Below are 17,970 nucleotides of genomic sequence, written 5' to 3' on the forward strand. Positions count from 1 at the left end.
CCTCCAGCCAGAAAATTAGGCAATTTCACAGTGGCTTCTGCTACCATCTCCTCCCATTCTCCTGATAGGAGCAAGTCCTTCACATACTGCAATAACCTAATCCCTGAGGGTCGAGCAAATTCTTTTAATATCTACCCAAGTAAGACCAGTGCTTCCATGTATCCCTGCGGAAGGACCATCCATGTTTTCCCTTCTCTCTCTTTTTCCCACTCAAATGCAAAGTACTGGTTACTATGCTCTATAAGTGGGCATCCCCAGAAAACATATTTTAAATCAAGTACTGAATAGTAGCAGTGTGAGGAGGGAACCTGGTTCAAGATGGTATAAGTGTTGCAGTAAGGTAGGAAAATTATAAAGAAAGACCTTATAAAATCAAGCCTGCTCTCCTAAAATTAGTGTCTGGCCTTGTCAAGCTAGCACTTTGCAAGTTCCCATGTGAAAGCAATCCTGGTGTGAGCAGTTCATTAACATAACAATCTATTCCTGGGTGAAAAAGCAACTAGCCACCTGTATAAATTGTTTTTACACTGTTAGATAGAAAAATGAAAATTATCTCTCACAAACAACCTTTCCTGCATGTACACACTGGGGGTTTGAATGACCAATCAATACAGGGTAACAACTTGTTACTAACCAATAAAGTAATTGGCAAGAAAGCTACCAACCAATTGGAGTCACACACAAGGTCTGTAAAATTATATAAAAATAAGTTACGTGAATAAACAATAAGCTTTTTCCACCATGAAGGAAATGGACTCCACATGATTTATTGCCATATATAAGGATCTGGGACTGTGGAGTGCCTGAGTGTCTTAGGTTACAATGTATGATGTAACCAAAAGTATGTATTCTATTACCATCTGTTAAAACCAGGTGGGGCAGTGTTCTTTATCTCTTCCATGACCCATCCCTCATAACTCCCTCCTTCCCCCCCCCCCAGGGGAATATCTTCTGTTAATGGGCCATCAAGTCTCACTGCATGACTCATAAAATTACATCATCCCATTGTGAGATGCTCCACACAGGGGGATGAACCAAGCATTCTTACCTGGATATAATTTGTGGTGTGGAGCACCACAAGTCTTCTTATCCACTGGTTCCCAGAGGAAGACCAGACCTTTCTACACCACCACTGGGCCTTCAGTGGAAGACCCCACCCTTAAACAGGATCACTGCTTCAACAGAACCACACTTGTCACTCCAGGAGAACTGCAGCCACCATTTAATCGGACTGCTACCAACACCCTGACTGACAGGGTGTCAGGTTGTATTCTGACTCTGTCAGTGTTTTTGTACTATTGCATTTATTTTAATTTTCCTATTAAATTGTAGTTCTGACTTGGGATCTCCCACTGGTTTGCTTTCAAACTAGTTCACTGGGTTTAATAACCTCATTGATTATTCTTAGGTCCTGCACCATTCTATATGTTCCATCTGATTTCATAACTGGCAGGATAGAAGTGTTATAGGGAGACATACATGGCTCTAAAAGACCCACCTTTAACAGGGACTCTGCAAAAGGCTTCAATGCCTTCCTTCCCTGTCGCAGACATTTTTTCATAGAAATCCTTTCTTTCACATTTGTCCATCTTCTGGGAAGCAGAGCCCCAGAAGAAGAATGTAAACAATTGTTATCAGCTGCTGTGAAATGTAGCAGGTGCCCCTGTGATTGGCTCATCTTCCTTGTGTACCATTAAAGGCCAATCACAGGAGCAGCTCAGGGACAGATTCCCTGCACACAGAACTTTTTTATTCATTCTTTCTATTCTATTCTTAGCTTAGCAGCTCTCTGCAACTTCTCTTCTTATTCTTTTTAGTATAGTTATAATGTATTATATATCTTATATAAATAAATCAAGCCTTCTGATCAAGAAACAAGATTCTCGTCCTTCTCTCACCACAGTGACCGTCTAAGGTCGCTGTAATACTTCCCTCCCTTGAAATAGGATATTGCTTTTTAGACACCGCTTGTCCTGGTTGCCTTAAGTAATCTGGAGAGGCTCCACATCCAGTTTTCCATATTCCTCTGGGACTACCTACGCTTCTGAGTTCACTTTAGCATAAGCTTTATCAGCACAACAGTACTGGCCTCCCCATCACCCCTCACAACACTAATCCACATTCCCCATCAAATCCCCTCCTAGCAAACTACATTCACAACTAGGAACAAACAGAAACTCATGCATTTCAAACCCATCTCAAACATTCAGTGGTTGAATAAAGCACACCAGCTCATCTTTCTCACTTATCAAAAGAACATTTGGGCAATTGTCTGACCTTTGGCATAAAATTCAAATTAGAGAAGTTCCCATGTCTACAAGGAAACACACTTCTCAGTCCAGCAAGGAGTCCAGTGTGGTGAGCCCTGGGTACAATAGGAGATCCTGACACCCTGAACAATCCATTTCTAATGTTCTCTTTTTACAAATGGCACATTGATTCCTTCCCAATCGCTATCCTGGTGGCCACCCCCTTCCCTTTGGTCTTGGAGCTGCCTGCATTTTTGCCATTGGAGGTTGTAAAAACTGTGCCATTATCCTTGCCTGTACATTTACCTTTTTCTCATCCCTTCCTTCATATATTTCATATACCTGATGTGTCTTTCTAAACAATTCCTGCAAGGGACAGGGACCACTCTGCCACCTCTCCAGTCCCTGCTCCTGCTACTTGTGGGCTCTCACCCTCCCACAGCTGCTGAACTCTGCAAAATTACTCACCTCCCTTGCATCAGGCTAGGCTTAGGTGACACATTGAATCTTAAATCAAAGCCAGTCCCTGTATCTTACACTGTATAGCAAAGCCAGTCCCTGTCCTGCCTTGGTGTGCAGATGCACACCCCTGTATACCCATCCAGGCCCCCAGGCCACTCTCCCAGCACCACAAGCTCTGTAAAGCACCAGGTGTTGGAGAATTTTGCTCAGACATGGCTTGAAGGAAAAAAAGGCCATGAACATATACAGCTGATGGAAAAGTAAAAGGCAGCTGTAAGCAGCAAAATTCTCAAGCCTGATCCTGTAAACAACAAAATTCTCAAGCACATTTCTGTAAACAGCAGAGTTCTCAGGCTTGTTTTTTGATAACAAGTAAATACCTTGTCCTTGGATGGTTATGGGAAAGCAGAGTGAAAAACATGGAGGCCTTGAGAACTGTTCATAACAGGATGAGAAAAACAAGTCTTGGTCTCAATAACAAACCACAGGTATTGAAAACAAAAGGAGGGGTTGGTGTGTAATCTGTAACCAATGATGAGCTTGGGTGTTGCAATATGTATGAACTTAATTAACACGGTTATTGTCGGTTTTCGGCTGTTTGAAGGGCCTGGAAAGGCCCGGAGTGGCCTTGGGGCAGCCCGCGTATCGAAGGACGAGAAGAGGCTTCAGTTCTTCTTTCGGTTTTTATGTTTATTAATTGTTTATCTGAAAGATTTTCTTTCAGCCCGACAGAGGTCTGCTCGGCAGTCAGCCATGAGCACACTGTGTCCGCCCTCCGGACCGTTACCCATCTTTATACCCATGGTTACGTGTACAATATTTATCATTTTTCCCCAATACCATTTATTCTTATTGCCCGGTGCACTTTTAGTAATGGCCAATCCAAAAGTGCCACCATCACCAAAGAAGATGGAGGAGAAGAAGAAGAAGAAGAAGGACAGGACACACCCCAATTCCTCCATCTTACTTCTCTAAACCCCCCTGTACATAAATCCTAAACCCTGTGTCTCACCCTCGAATTAACTAATCCCTTCGCCATTCACCCCGGTGAAGTCCTCCTATCCTCATACAGGTGTCGTCTCCCGTGTAGGGTCAAAGTCCAGCCACCAGACACTTCTGGCAACATTCCAGGACTCCCGAGCCCCCCAAGGGTGGTCTCGGTGGCTCGGCATCTCAGGACTCAGATCCTGAGATCCCACATCTCCCCCTTCTGCTTGCACCAAGAAAACCTCTTTTATCACCCGATTCATGGCGCGCTTCAGACATACAAAGATGCACGGGACGACAATTATGAGGACTAGTAGGACTATTAAAACATAAAACCCTACCCTTAAAATTCTTCTCCAAATAGGAGAAATGTCAACGAAATCTGCCAGCTGATCAATCCATGATCCCGTGATCTCGCCAAGCTTATTTATGCTGTCTTTTATATTTCTAATACTTTCATGAATTGATTTTGAATGATCTGAGAGATTCATGCAGCACATCCCTTCAAACTCTTCACACCCATGTCCATGGGCGAGCAATAGATAATCGATTGCAGCTCTGTTTTGAAGAGTCGCCTGTCTTACACCACTAACGTCTTTTAACATGTCATCCAATGCGACAGACACAGATCGTGCATGTTTGCTCAACCAGCAACCCATGTGGTCGATCTGAGTCAAAGCCAGCCCTGATGCTGTTTGAGGTGAGAAAATTGCTGTAGCAATGCTTGTTTTCTTATCCCAAGAAAATATTTCGTCATCGCAATCTGTCGCATATTTTTGGATTGATCTTTTTCCTCTGCGCCTTTTCTCTCTTAACATGTTCAAATCAGGCGACAGCATTGAAATTTCCCCAATGCTGCATGGACCTCCCGTGGCATTAGCAGGAATGCCGTGCCAAATTCTGTCCCCGCAAATTAAAAACAAACCCCGTGGCAATTGCACTGGGACTTGGATCGATCCTTTGGTAGTTCTCTTTGTATATTTGCACCAAGCTGATGCATTCTTATAAAACTCATGAATGGGAGTTAAATCAATAGTTTTTGCCTCTGTGGCCTTCGGAACTTCAAACTGCATGCAGAATTCCATTGTCATGGACCCAAAAATCTCCAATTCCTGAGGTTCTGTAGAAGCCACAGGAAGTAGATGCGTCCAAGCACACCACTCTTTCACAGGATTTTCAATGACCTGTGAAATGTTAACTGCGGAATGCCCTGGAACTGGCCATTCGTCCACTGGCAATCCAACCATGCATGCAGAAAATGGTTTTCCTGGCCTCGAATGTGTCAGGAAAATACTATCTAGATTTGCTGCTTGAGCCAAAGTCTCCCATAGATTTTGCCTTGGCTGATTTACAGGTAAATCTTCTCCATTGCGTGCTGCAATGAATGAAAGGATGATGCACATAAGCATCATGATACTCATTATTTCGCTTTTATACAGAAATCCCCAAAGTCCTTAGTTTCTTTTTATTTTTCTTCGGAATCGCTCTTTCCAGTCTGAGTCTCGACTTCTGTCTGAGTACTCGTCTCTTCGTTTCTCGGATCAGCGTTCTCGCGTTCTCGCGTTCGGAATGGCTTCACGTGCCGCGCCGACACCCACTTTAGACCTCGATCTGTGGAGATACAAGCCAAACCCTTGCCCCAAGTGATTAGTCTGAAAGGACCCTCTATTTGTCCTGTCTCTGGGTTCCTGATCAAAACTAAAGGGTTTTCCCTTAGCTTTGCCTGTGTGCTATTTAGAAAGTGTCTCACGATTGGTGGATTAGGTTCCGAGGATGAGCTATTTAGGAAATTCAACACATACAGTGCCTTATTTAATTTCATGTGAGGTGTTGCCTCTGGTTCACCCCTTCTCTGTCTGTCCAGAAGGGATTTCAGGGTGTGATGTGTTCTTTCAATGATCGCTTGACCTGTGGGTGAATGTGGAATACCGAACGTGTGTCTGACACCCCATTTTTTCAGGAATTTGTCAAGCACCCTGCCTGTATACGTTGGACCATTATCTGTTTTTATCTCCTGAGGCACACCTAATGCTGCAAATGCTTGCAGAAAATGTCGGCAAGCATGGTCTGCTGTTTCCCCTGCATGTGCTGAAGCAAAGACTGCACCTGAGAATGTATCTACAGAAACATGAACATTTTTGAGCCTCCCAAAAGATGGATATTTCGTGACATCAGCTTGCCACAACTGAAGACTTTGCAGCCCCCGCGGATTGATAGCTCCGGTGGAAGAAGGTAGCTGCACAAACTGACAGTCTGGGCAAGCACTAATGATCTCCCTCGCCTGACTCTTTGTGAGATGAAAGGACTCCATCAGCCCTTGCGCATTCTGATGAAAGAACGCGTGACTTAACCTTGCTTGCTCAAAAATGTCCGGCAGTGTTTGCGAAATGGGCATTGTCAACCTGTCCGCTTGAGCATTTCCCTCCGCTAAAAATCCCGGAAGTGTCGTGTGCGCTCTAATGTGTGTGATAAAATACTCTCTTTCCCTGTCCTCTAGCAATGCCTTCAAGCTCGTCAGATAGGAGTATAAAACCCCATTACTGACTTCTTTCAAGAGCGAACCTTCCAATCTCTTGACCACACCCGCAACATATGCGGAGTCTGTCACCAGATTGAGAGGTTGTTTGAACAACTGAAATGCTCGGACAACAGCTGCCAACTCTAAAATTTGTGGAGAGCCCTGAACCTTCCTCACGTCAGATTCCCAATCCCCTGTCGTTGAGTCTCTCCACGTGATCACTGACTTGTGTGTCATCCCTGAGCCATCCGTGAACACTGTGATCCCGTCCAAAGGTTCTTCACTTATCCTTGGTTTTGTTTTATAACATATTTGCGATTGCAGTATTATGTGTTGCGGAAAGTGGATTGTGCAAGTTCCTGGGAACGCTAACAATGCGATTAACAGGTCTTTCGATTGTTGCATCGCCCACTCGAAATAGTCTTGTTTCAAGGGTAACCTGATGATTGAGAATTCTCTTCCTGCCATTGTCAGCAACCTTGTTCTCGCTTTTATGATGATCTGTGCTGCCATCTCCAAATCTGTAAGAATTGTTTTTGCGGGCCTGTGTGGTAGGAAAATCCACTCTATGATTATCAAAGAGTCCTTTTGCGACTCGTCCCATTGGAAGATCAAACCATGGAACTGTGTTTTCTTCCCCAGCACTGCCAACTGAAAAGGCAACGTTGGAACAAATCGATGTGCCTGCCTTTTCTGTATCGCGTCTGCGACTTTCTCCAACTCCTTTTTCGCTTCTTGCGTGAGTGTCCTGGGAGACCGAATGTCTGTGTCTCCTCTCAAAAGATCGAGCAACGCTGGGATGTCGCTGTTTGTGATTCCCAAAACCGGCCTCATCCAGTTGATTTCTCCCAAAAGCTGTTGCAAATCATGCAAATTGCTGATCTGGGTGCTGATCTCGATTTTTTGAGGTTTTATTGTTCTCTCTGAAATTTTCCACCCTAGATATTTCCAAGGTGCAACCTCTTGAATCTTCGAAATGCTGATTTCCAGACCTGCCTTTTGCACCTCTGCGATCACACAGTCACGAGCTTCTTGCAGCTCCTGTTGTGTTGATGCTGCAATGAGCAAATCATCCATGTAATAATGATCTTTGCCTTTGGAAATTTCTTCCGTGCTGGTGCCAAAGCTCGTGCCACGTACCATTGACAGATCATCGGAGAGTTTTTAAGGCCCTGTGGAAGAACGACCCAATGGTACCGCTGCAGAGTTGTTTCCTTGTTGATACTCGGAACTGAAAAGGCGAATCTCGGAGCGTCATCTGGATGGAGTGGGATACTGAAAAAACAATCCTTGAGGTCAATGACCACAAGCTGCCAATCTCTGGGAATCATTGAGACAGATGGAAGTCCCAATTGAAGCGGTCCCATGTCTTCTATGACTTCGTTGATCTTCCTGAGATTGTGTAACAATCTCCATTTGCCCGATAGTTTTTTCTTGATGACAAACACTGGAGAATTCCAAGGGCTGTCTGTTGGCTTGATGTGTCCCGCCTGAAATTGTTCTCGGACCAGGTTTCTCAAAGCACTCAACTTTTTCCGCTCAAGGGGCCACTGATCCACCCAAACTGGAGCATTGGTTTTCCATGTCAGTTTCAGTGTGGGGAGTGCTGCAGTGACCCCTACTAAAAATCCACTTCGATCTTCGCACCCCATTGTGCCAAAAGGTCCCGACCCCAGACTGTGATCGGCTTTTGGACAATAAAAGGACGAATGACCGCCGTCTTGTCTCCTGGTCCCGTGACAACGACAGAATTCTCACTTTGCAGACACAGAGATGCTCCCCCTATGCCTGAGAGAGAACCCAATGGCGCGACCAAGCTCCAACTGCGTGGCCAAAAGATGTATGATATCACTGTTACATCCGCCCCTGTATCGAGCATGCCTGTGATCGCTATTGTTCCGTTCCCACACGTCAATTGGCATGTGAGCGTGGGCCGGTCTCGACCTATGTGCTTCACCCATGTTGTATGTACTTCAACATGTTCCTTCATAGGGAAACCTTCTTCGTCGAAGATTGACATGACCTCTCCAACTGCGTGTGGCGGCAGTGCAAAGGCTCTCGCAACCACAGTGTTTTCTGGTACAGTCAATGGTGGACGAAGTGCTCTTGCCAACACTGTCAACTCTGTATTTTTGTCCGCTGAGATAACTGTTGGATAGACAATGAGTCCAAGAATACTGCACTTATCTTGTCCAATTATCAAGAAATCTTGCTTCTTATATGAGTCCCCGCGGATACCTGTTGGTATCTCCGCATGGCTTTCATCTAAAAAGCATACTAATTTTGAAGCTGCCAATGCGCACTGTGCCCCTGGTGGGAGGAGGTCTGGGTCACTGTGGAATCGGCTGAGGGTTTTGCTGAGGGCGTCTGCTTGTTGCTCACTGATGATTGCCCCGTCTGCTCTTGCGACACCGCCAGTACTTGTGTCTGAGCGCGCTGGTCCGCGCTGCGCCTCGCGTTTCCCGGATCCGGTAACGGATTTCCATCCACGTCTGTCCAGGAATAGCATTCTTTCGCAGAGTGTCTTCCTCTCCCGCACCGTGCGCAAACTGGCCTTTCCACCTTCTGTACTGGCGCTGGCGTATGTGTTTGTGCACAATTCCTTTTCATGTGCCCAAGCTCCCCACATCTATAGCACTGTCCTCTTGGGGGATTGTTCTTTTTCTGCATCGTCGCAAGAACTTTGTTGATGTTCTCATTCTGTTGAGGCAGTATTTTTTCCAGCATCTTTTCCAGTGTCTTGTCCTCTGTTTGCTTTTCTGAATGTCCCTTTAATTGATTCTCCCATTCCTCTCTCAATTCGTTCTTCACAATCGCTGCGACATGCTGAGGTGTTCCCACCTTGCTGCATGCCTCCACCATCTCTGCCAAGGATGGCCGTCCTGGCATGGCGCTAATCACCCGTTGACAATCCGGGTTGGCATTGCCGAAAGCCAAGCTCTCCAAGAGAGGCCTCTTCGCTTCTTCTATCGTCACCTGTCGATCCACGGCTTGCGTGAGTCGATCGATGAACGACATGAATGGCTCTGTGGGACCTTGCTTGATGCAAGAGAACGGGACTTCTGGAGCTCCTGCTGGTGTGATTTGCATAATTGCCATCCTCGCTGCTTCCTTGATGTCACTTAACACTCTTCGTGGGAGCCGTGCTGCTTGTTCCCCTGGGTTGTCATCTGGAGGATCTCCTGCTAACTGCCCTTCTGTGAGGTTTGCATTTGGTCCACCTTGGTATCTGTTCCGTAATTCAGCAAGATATTTTCTCCACCTTTTTTCCCAGACAAGGCTTTGAGTGTCAGTGAGAATCATTGCCACAATACTTCGAATGTCATATGGTGTGAGATCATATGTAGCGAATGTCCCTCTTAGTAGCTGTTTGACGTATTGTGAATTCAGCCCAAAAGTTTGAGCCGCCTTCCCTAAATCCCTGAGTATTTCATGACCCATCCTTTCCCACCTTGGGTTCTGTCCCTGGGCATCATATGTCACTGGCATTGTCAGATCTCCTGATCCCGGAAATAAATGCTTTTCCTTTGCCAATGCTTTTCTGATTCGCTTCCAATCCATCGTCTTCACCGGCTCTTGAAATTCCTCTTCTTCAGGTTCCGTTGGAATTTTCATAAATAATGGTATTGTGGATGTCGTTGGTGATTCATCACGTCTCATTCTTCGCCTTGAGGTTTTTGGCCTCGCTCCCAAATCCGAAAAGGAAGCTCGAGGATCCTGTTGATGTTTCTTTTTTGTTGTGTCCACTGAATGCAAGAAGCTTTTAGCTGCCTCCGCTGCTGACAACATCCATGTAGGAACCCCTTCCGATGCTGTAATCCTTATAACATTTCCTTCTTGTAGCTGTTCTTCATCTGAGCTTTCATCATCCTCATGAAACCTTGAAGTCGATGGACAATCCCTTTGTTGTGTTGGCATTGTTTTCTTTAAAATGCTTTTCTTTTTATATAGTGTTGGGAAAAATTGCTGCATTGTTGCAGTCTTGCCACGAGATGGCGCTGTGGCTCCGCCGATCCAATCCGGCATGGCGTGCACTTCTGTCTTCCTGCCACCAGATGGCGCTGTCACCGGCCTCCCTGGCTCGGATGACGTAGCGTGCTCGACTGCTCCTCTTCCTGTCGGCGGCCATGCTGGCCGCCCCGTTTGAGACCGTGTTTGCTCGGCTTTTAATACAGCTGAAATTGGGGTTTGAACACCAGAACGTCTCTCTTGAAGGGGTGAGTCTTGGACTCCGAGGGTTTTGACCAAGGGCACCAAGTCTGGAGAAGGCGGGGGGCCCCGGGATATGAACTCCCTGGCGTGGCCCCTCCTCGCCCGGGATGTTACAGGGGGTGTGGCCCGCTCCCGCCCGCGCTCTACTCTCTGCACCTGCGTGCTCTCCGAGCCGCTCCCTGTGTCTCCCGAACTATTTTCACTGTCTCCATCTTGTTCCACCCCTGAGATATCTCCCCCTCGGTCTGCCCCTGACTCTGTCTCCTCCTCCTCCGACGCTGTGTCTACTCCCCCCTTCGCCGGTGCGTGCAGCCTCCCTCCCGCCGGCACCCGCGCACGTTCCGCGATTCGGGCTGATCTGCGCACGGGGTCTAACGTCACAAATGCGCGCCTCCTACGTCTCCTCATGGCAGCCTTCTGGGGCTGTGCAAATCCCCCAACTTCGCTGCTTGGGTCAGACGCCCCGGCGTTGGTTTGTGGTTCTCCCCCCGGGCTTTCGCGAATTCCGACCGCCGCGCGCGCTTCCGCATCCCTGCCGGCCGGGACCGCCGCCGCCCCCCGCCCTGAGCTAAGCAAAGTCGCGCGAAAACACGTGTCCCGTGTTTTTTCTTCACCCGCGCTCCCCGCCTGCTCCGCCGCAGCCTGGCTTCCCTGCTCCGCCGCCGCGGCGCCGCGAGAAAGCGCCCCCCCCGATCCCTTTTTCCCCCCCCCGCTCCCCCCCTTCTGCTCCTGAGTCCTCCATGCTCTCTGGAGTTTCCGGATGCTTTAGGGGTTTTCTGGGGTTTCTGGGTTTTGGGACCGGGTGTTTTAATAATATTCTTTGCTCTTTTTCTCCAAGAGCCTTTTCTTCCTGGCCTTTTAAGGCCAGAGCTAATTTTTTCCCGGAGTCGTGCTCCTCCCCCTCCTTTGAGGGTGCCCCAGATGTCTGCTGCATCTGTTGGTTTTCCTGGCATTTCGTTTGCATCGAGATGCCTTGTAACATTATTCTTGCAGGAGACAACAGCTTTAACGCTGTCTCATCCTTTTTAGTTGCTAAGAAATATAAATGTCTGTTTATCTCCTGCCAAAACCCCACTTCAAATAGCAGGCACGTTTCTGCCAGTGGGTAGTTTAGCCTTGCCCATAGCAATAATTGTTTTAATTCTTTCTTTGGAATTCCCTCTGTGTATGCTTGTGTCACGCCTTGTAAGGCGGACAAAATTTCCCATTGTTCCTGGGAAAGTGTGCCCCCCATGTTATTATTTCTGGGCCTTCTTAGCAAATCTTTCGTCAGGGCAGTCCGGAGGTCTCGGTCTCTGTCCAGCAGATCACGAGAGGTGGTCCCAGGGCGCCTTTCTGGGTCCGGTCCGGGCTGTTCTGCTACGAATTGTCTTCGGCAGAAGCTGAGAGATGGAATTCTCAGTGACTGCTGTTTTTTGCAGACTCTATTGGCTTTTTTTCTCTTCTTCTCTCTGGTCTTCAGGGCTTTGAGGCTGCTGCCCCCCCCGAAAGGTTGTGGTGGGGGTGCCCACACAGGGAATGCCAGTTGTTGGTTTTCGGCTGTTTGAAGGGCCTGGAAAGGCCCGGAGTGGCCTTGGGGCAGCCCGCGTATCGAAGGACGAGAAGAGGCTTCAGTTCTTCTTTCTGTTTTTATGTTTATTAATTGTTTATCTAAAAGATTTTCTTTCAGCCCGACAGAGGTCTGCTCGGCAGTCAGCCATGAGCACACTGTGTCCGCCCTCCGGACCGTTACCCATCTTTATACCCATGGTTACGTGTACAATATTTATCATTTTTCCCCAATACCATTTATTCTTATTGCCCGGTGCACTTTTAGTAATGGCCAATCCAAAAGTGCCACCATCACCAGAGAAGATGGAGGAGAAGAAGAAGAAGAAGAAGGACAGGACACACCCCAATTCCTCCATCTTACTTCTCTAAACCCCCCTGTACATAAATCCTAAACCCTGTGTCTCACCCTCTAATTAACTAATCCCTTCACCATTCACCCCGGTGAAGTCCTCCTATCCTCATACAGGTGTCGTCTCCCGTGTAGGATCAAAGTCCAGCCACCAGACACTTCTGGCAACATTCCAGGACTCCCGAGCCCCCCAAGGGTGGTCTCGGTGGCTCGGCATCTCAGGACTCAGATCCTGAGATCCCACAGGTTATAAAATGTGCATGTTGGATCAATAAATTGGAGTTCGATGCTGATCAAAGGATTGGTCGTCCCCCTTCGCTTCTACAAATGGTGACCCCGACGTGATACAGCAACGCACCACGGAGGAGGGAAGACACGGGTTAGGTCCTGAGCAGCTGGGACGGCAGTAAATGCAAAGAAAGAAAAAGGGATAAAAAAGAAGCTGAGACGCGTCGTGCCTCGGGTGTCGTACAGGCGAGCCCGACTGATACGTGCTGCACGGACCTTGAAGAGGCTGCAATCAGTGCTGACGATCTTAGGTATGGAAAGGCAAGCAGCATATGAATTATTAACTGCCTTATTACAAAAAAGGCAGGTTAAGGGGATAGATTTGCAGAAGGATTTACCAGGGCTTTTATCTTATGGCTATGATAAAGGGGTTTTCCTTAACCCCCATATGGTTCACGAGTTAACAGAGTGGCGTAAATTCTGTGATTTATTATGGGAGGCTACTTTAGAGGGTGATAAAACTGCCAAGAAGTTAGGTAAATTATGGCGGGTCGTTTGCAATGAATTACTGCAGTTTCAGGCCGAGAAAGAGGCTGCCCAGCAGGCTAATGCTTCTCATGGGTGTAAAAAGGGATACGATCCGAACAGGGGATTACCATTAGCCTCTGCAATGAGGACGGTTTTATTACCTGCTTCGCCGCCCTCTTCAGCAAGCCAGGCTACACAGAGCGCTTCTGAGGCTTCCGCACCCCCTGAACAAGAGCAGCCATGGTCCAGACCGCCCGATCAGCTCCCGAAATTCAATGAGCTGATCCCTGGGGCAGAAAACGCCCTAGTGGGGGCTATTGCGAGGGAGCGACGGGAGGCTTGGGCTGCCCTGGCAAGAGATGCAATGGAAATGAGAGATCAAGAGATAATAAGCGTGGCTACTGAACTGGCTTGCCCGGTTGTCTTCAATCCTCAGAAGGGAGGGGGCATGCAGGCTACTATTACAGCTCTTGATTGGAAATTACTGTCTCAACTGCGATCTACTGTTAGTCAGTTTGGAGTTAAAAGTGAGCCAGTCAAACAAATGTTAGATTATATTTTTGATACTAGCCTTCTTCTCGTTAATGATTGTCGTGGATTAGCTAAATTGATTTTTACTCAACATCAGCAGTTGCTATTTAATGCTCATTGGCAAGGGCTTGTTAACGAGTGTGTGGCAGTTCAGAGGCAGCCGGGTGACCCTCCTCATGGCATCACTGTTAATGAGCTTATGGGCCTGGGACCTTTTCTTCGTACCGAGGCACAAGCTCTATTGGACCAGGAGAAGTGCCGGGAGGCTATGAGGTTAGTTAGACTCGCCATAGAGAGGGTAAAGGAACCAGGAGGGATACCCATGTATATGGGAATTAAGCAAGGGGCAGAAGAGTCATTTGGGTCATTCATTGATAAGGCTGCTGCCGCAATCGAAAGGGCTGGGGTGCCAGAATATCTTAGGGGAGCATTACTCAAGGAGTGTGCTCTCCAAAATTGTAATTCTACTACTAGGAGAGTGCTTAATACTCTGGGTACCAATTGGACTATAGAGGAAGGATTTGAGAGGATGGCTTTGGTGCCAACAGGAGCAGAAGCCTTTGCAGTAGATGCAATCAAACAATTAGGGCTAGGCTTACAAGAACAGGCAAAATCCTCTCAGTCAGGTGTTAGCTGCTCTTGAACCTGTTCAAAAGTCAGCAGCACTGCCTCCAACGGCTAATTGGGGCCAAAAATGCCGCTCGGACACCCACAATACGAGTGCCCTCAAGCAGAGACCGGGAAGTACAAACTGCAGTGACCACGCACCGGCTCAAGTCATCGCTGCAGCATCAGCACCCTCTCCTGTCTCCAATCCGACACCACAGGGAGCCGCCGCAGGGGAAGCCGAGCCTCCGCGGGGGGAGTGACCCGCGCCACCACGGCTGTAGCGCTGGGTGCGGTACACGCTGCCTGCGAGTCTCGCTAAACAAGAAGCCCAGCGCAGGGGGGGTTCACCCGCTCCAACACAAGCGGCGCAGGACCAGATAGTTTTCCCAGCGCCAGCGTTTCTCCCTCCGCCCCGCAGCGGGCAAAAAGCTTCACTTTTAGACCTAACAGCCATAATAAATGTGACTCTTGTCAGCAAAAGAAAAGATCCCTAATGCAATAAGGAAACCAGTGATAATAAACAAGCGACACCAAGGAGCATTACTATCAAGACGTTCCTCACCTAAGTTAAAAAGACTTTTTGTTCTTCCTGGCAGAGACTGTGAAAGAGAAATCAGCCTAGTGAATGCGTGGGTCAAATTTCGGCCTATTTGGCTTAGCATCCGTTATGCTGTCAGAATCACCTGCATTAACATGGCTCGGTCGGTGGAACATCAAACTCTGAAATTGTATTTTGAAAAATTTAAAAATGTTAAAGATGTGTTGAAGCGATTGTATGGGTGAGATGTAGTGAGTGTGCTTTTTATGTTCTTTGAGATTTGCTTGGATGTGATAGATGTAAAGGCAAGCACTGAATTCAAAAGAATTTTTCCACAGGTATACCTTAAAAAAACTTCTTATGTTTAAGTGCATTCAAGTATAAAAATGCTGTAGCAAACACGTGAAGCAATTTTTTTTAGCTTAGTATTTTAGAGTCAGGCCTGTAAGTAGGTTATAGTAAATGCTATATTCTATTTCTATAGTAAGTTTTATCCGTTGCTAAGTAGTTTAAGTTAAATTGTCTATTAGGTGCCATTAAATGTTAAATACTGTTAAGTTTTGTTAAGTTTATGTCCTGTTAGGTTTAAGTGCTGTTCAGTTTAATTTCTGTTAAGTTTAAGTGTTATTAAGTTTAAGTAAAGTTAGATTCTGTTAAGTTTAAATTATATTAGGTTTAAGTTATGTAGAATTTAAAGTCAGTTAAGTTCTGTTAAAGTTAAGTTCTGTTAAATTTAAGTGATTTTACATGTAAGTTCTGTTGATTTGAAAATCTGTTAAGTTTAAGTTCTGTTAAGGTTAAGTTTTGTTGAGTTTAATTTCTGTAAAGTTAAGTAAGGATAAGTTTAAGTGATGTTAAGTTCTGTTAAGTTTAAATATTTTAAGTGCTTTAAGTGCTATTAGGTTTGAGTGATGTTAGATAGATTTATGCTAGATGTTTATTTTATGACTTGTGTGCAAGGTGTTGTCATGAACATCAGAGAAACTATGGTGCATACTCTTTTCCCACCAGTTTAAATTAACAAAGGACAGAGAATTGTTCAGCTGGTGCCACTTGAGCCAAATGACTAAGGGATTACAGACTGTAAAAGGACAAGAGAGGGGGAAATGGTTTTGAATCCACCGGAGGACTTATCTTACTGACTTTGAACTTTTCTGAGAGACCCAAGAAAAGGGTGGAAGTGGAATTTCAAGGACAGAAAGGATAATTTTCAGGCTTGTTGGACACTGGGGTCCATTCCAGCATTATTAGCCCTAGCTGTTCGCCTCCTCTCCGTGTTCGCATGAATGAAACAGCTAACAGCCTTCTTTTCTTAGTCCAATTACCACCTACCCTACAATGCCTGATAAGGCAGGACATTATGGCTCAGTTGGGGGTTGGTTTTAACCCTTTGGGGTAAAAGCCATTACTCGGACCGTGGCTGGGGAACCTTTCAGAGATACTAAGTGTGCTTTTAAATGCTTTTACTTATTTTACTTTGTATTTTTATTGTATTCAAGATATGGTCAGTAGAATGATAGAAAAACCCTGGCAGACTAACCTCCTTGCACAAAAAAAAAAAAAAAAAAAAAAAAGGGGGATTTGTGGGAGATTTTTGCTCAGACATGGCTTATAGAGTGTTGTTCAGACATGCCATAATCATATACAGCTGATTGAAAAGTAAAAGGCACCTGTAAGCAGCAAAATTCTCAAGCACGTTCCCTTAAGCAGCAGAGTTCTCAGGCTTGTTTTTTGATAACAAGTAAATACCTTGTCCTTGGATGGTTATGGGAAAGCAGAGTGACAAACATGGAGGCCTTGAGAACTGTTCATAACAGGATGAGAAAAACAAGTCTTGGTCTCAATAACAAACCACAGGTATTGAAAACAAAAGGAGGGGTTGGTGTGTAATCTGTAACCAATGATGGGGTTGTCAGTATAGCTCCTACGGCGGCTGCTCTTTCCAAGCCGAAGCTCCCTGTAGTGTCGGGTTGGAGACAGGCGAGGGTGCTGATGCTGCAGCGACGACTTGAGCCGGTGCGTGGTCACTGCAGTTTGTACTTCCCGGTCTCTGCTTGCAGGCACTCGTATTGTGGGTGTCCGAGCGGCATTTTTGGCCCCAATTAGCCGTCGGAGGCAGTGCTGCTGACGTTTGAAGACGTGCAAGAGCAGCTAACACCTCACTTTGAGAGGTCCCTGCTTGTTCTTGTAAGCCTAGCCCTAATTGTGCTACGCATTCATTTGCAAGCCCTTGCCAATGAGCATTAAATAACAATTGCTGATGCTGAGTAAAGATCAACTTAGCTATCTCAGGACAATCATTCTCCAGAAGGAGAAGACTGGCATCAAATATATAATCTAACGTGTTTGGCTGGCTCACTTTCAACTCCAAACTGGCTAAAAGCAGACCTCAGTTGAGACAGCAATTCCCAATCAAAAGCTGTAATAGTAGCCTGCATGCCCCCTCCCTCCGGCGCAGTGAATACAACAGGACAAGCAAGCTGGGTATCAGCGCTGATAAGCTCCCCATCCCCATTTTTCATAGCGTCTCTGGCAAGCGCAGCCCAGGCCAACTTCCATTCCCTTGCAATAGCCCTCGCTATGTCGTTTTCAGCCTCAGGGATCGGCTCATTGAATTTCGGGAGCTGATCGGGCGGTCTGGGCCATGGCTGCTGTTGTTCAGGGGGTGCGGGAGCCTCAGAAGCGCTCTGTGTAGCCTGGCTTGCTAAAGAGGGTGGTGAAGCAGGTAATAAAACCGTCCTCATTGCAGAGGCTAATGGTAATCCCCTGTTCGGATCGTATCCCTTTTTACACCCATGAGAAGCATTAGCCTGCTGGGCAGCCTCTTTCTCGGCCTGAAACTGCAGTAATTCATTGCAAACGACCCGCCATAATTTACCTAACTTCTTGGCAGTTTTATCACCCTCTAAAGTAGCCTCCCATAATAAATCACAGAATTTACGCCACTCTGTTAACTCGTGAACCATATGGGGGTTAAGGAAAACCCCTTTATCATAGCCATAAGATAAAAGCCCTGGTAAATCCTTCTGCAAATCTATCCCCTTAACCTGCCTTTTTTGTAATAAGGCAGTAAATAATTCATATGCTGCTTACCTTTCCATACCTAAGATCGTCAGCACTGATTGCAGCCTCTTCAAGGTCCGTGCAGCACGTATCAGTCGGGCTCGCCTGTACGACACCCGAGGCACGACGCGTCTCAGCTTCTTTT

The sequence above is a fragment of the Zonotrichia albicollis genome, chromosome W (assembly GCF_047830755.1).
Source record: "Zonotrichia albicollis isolate bZonAlb1 chromosome W, bZonAlb1.hap1, whole genome shotgun sequence".
In the NCBI taxonomy this organism is placed as follows: Eukaryota; Metazoa; Chordata; class Aves; order Passeriformes; family Passerellidae; genus Zonotrichia; species Zonotrichia albicollis.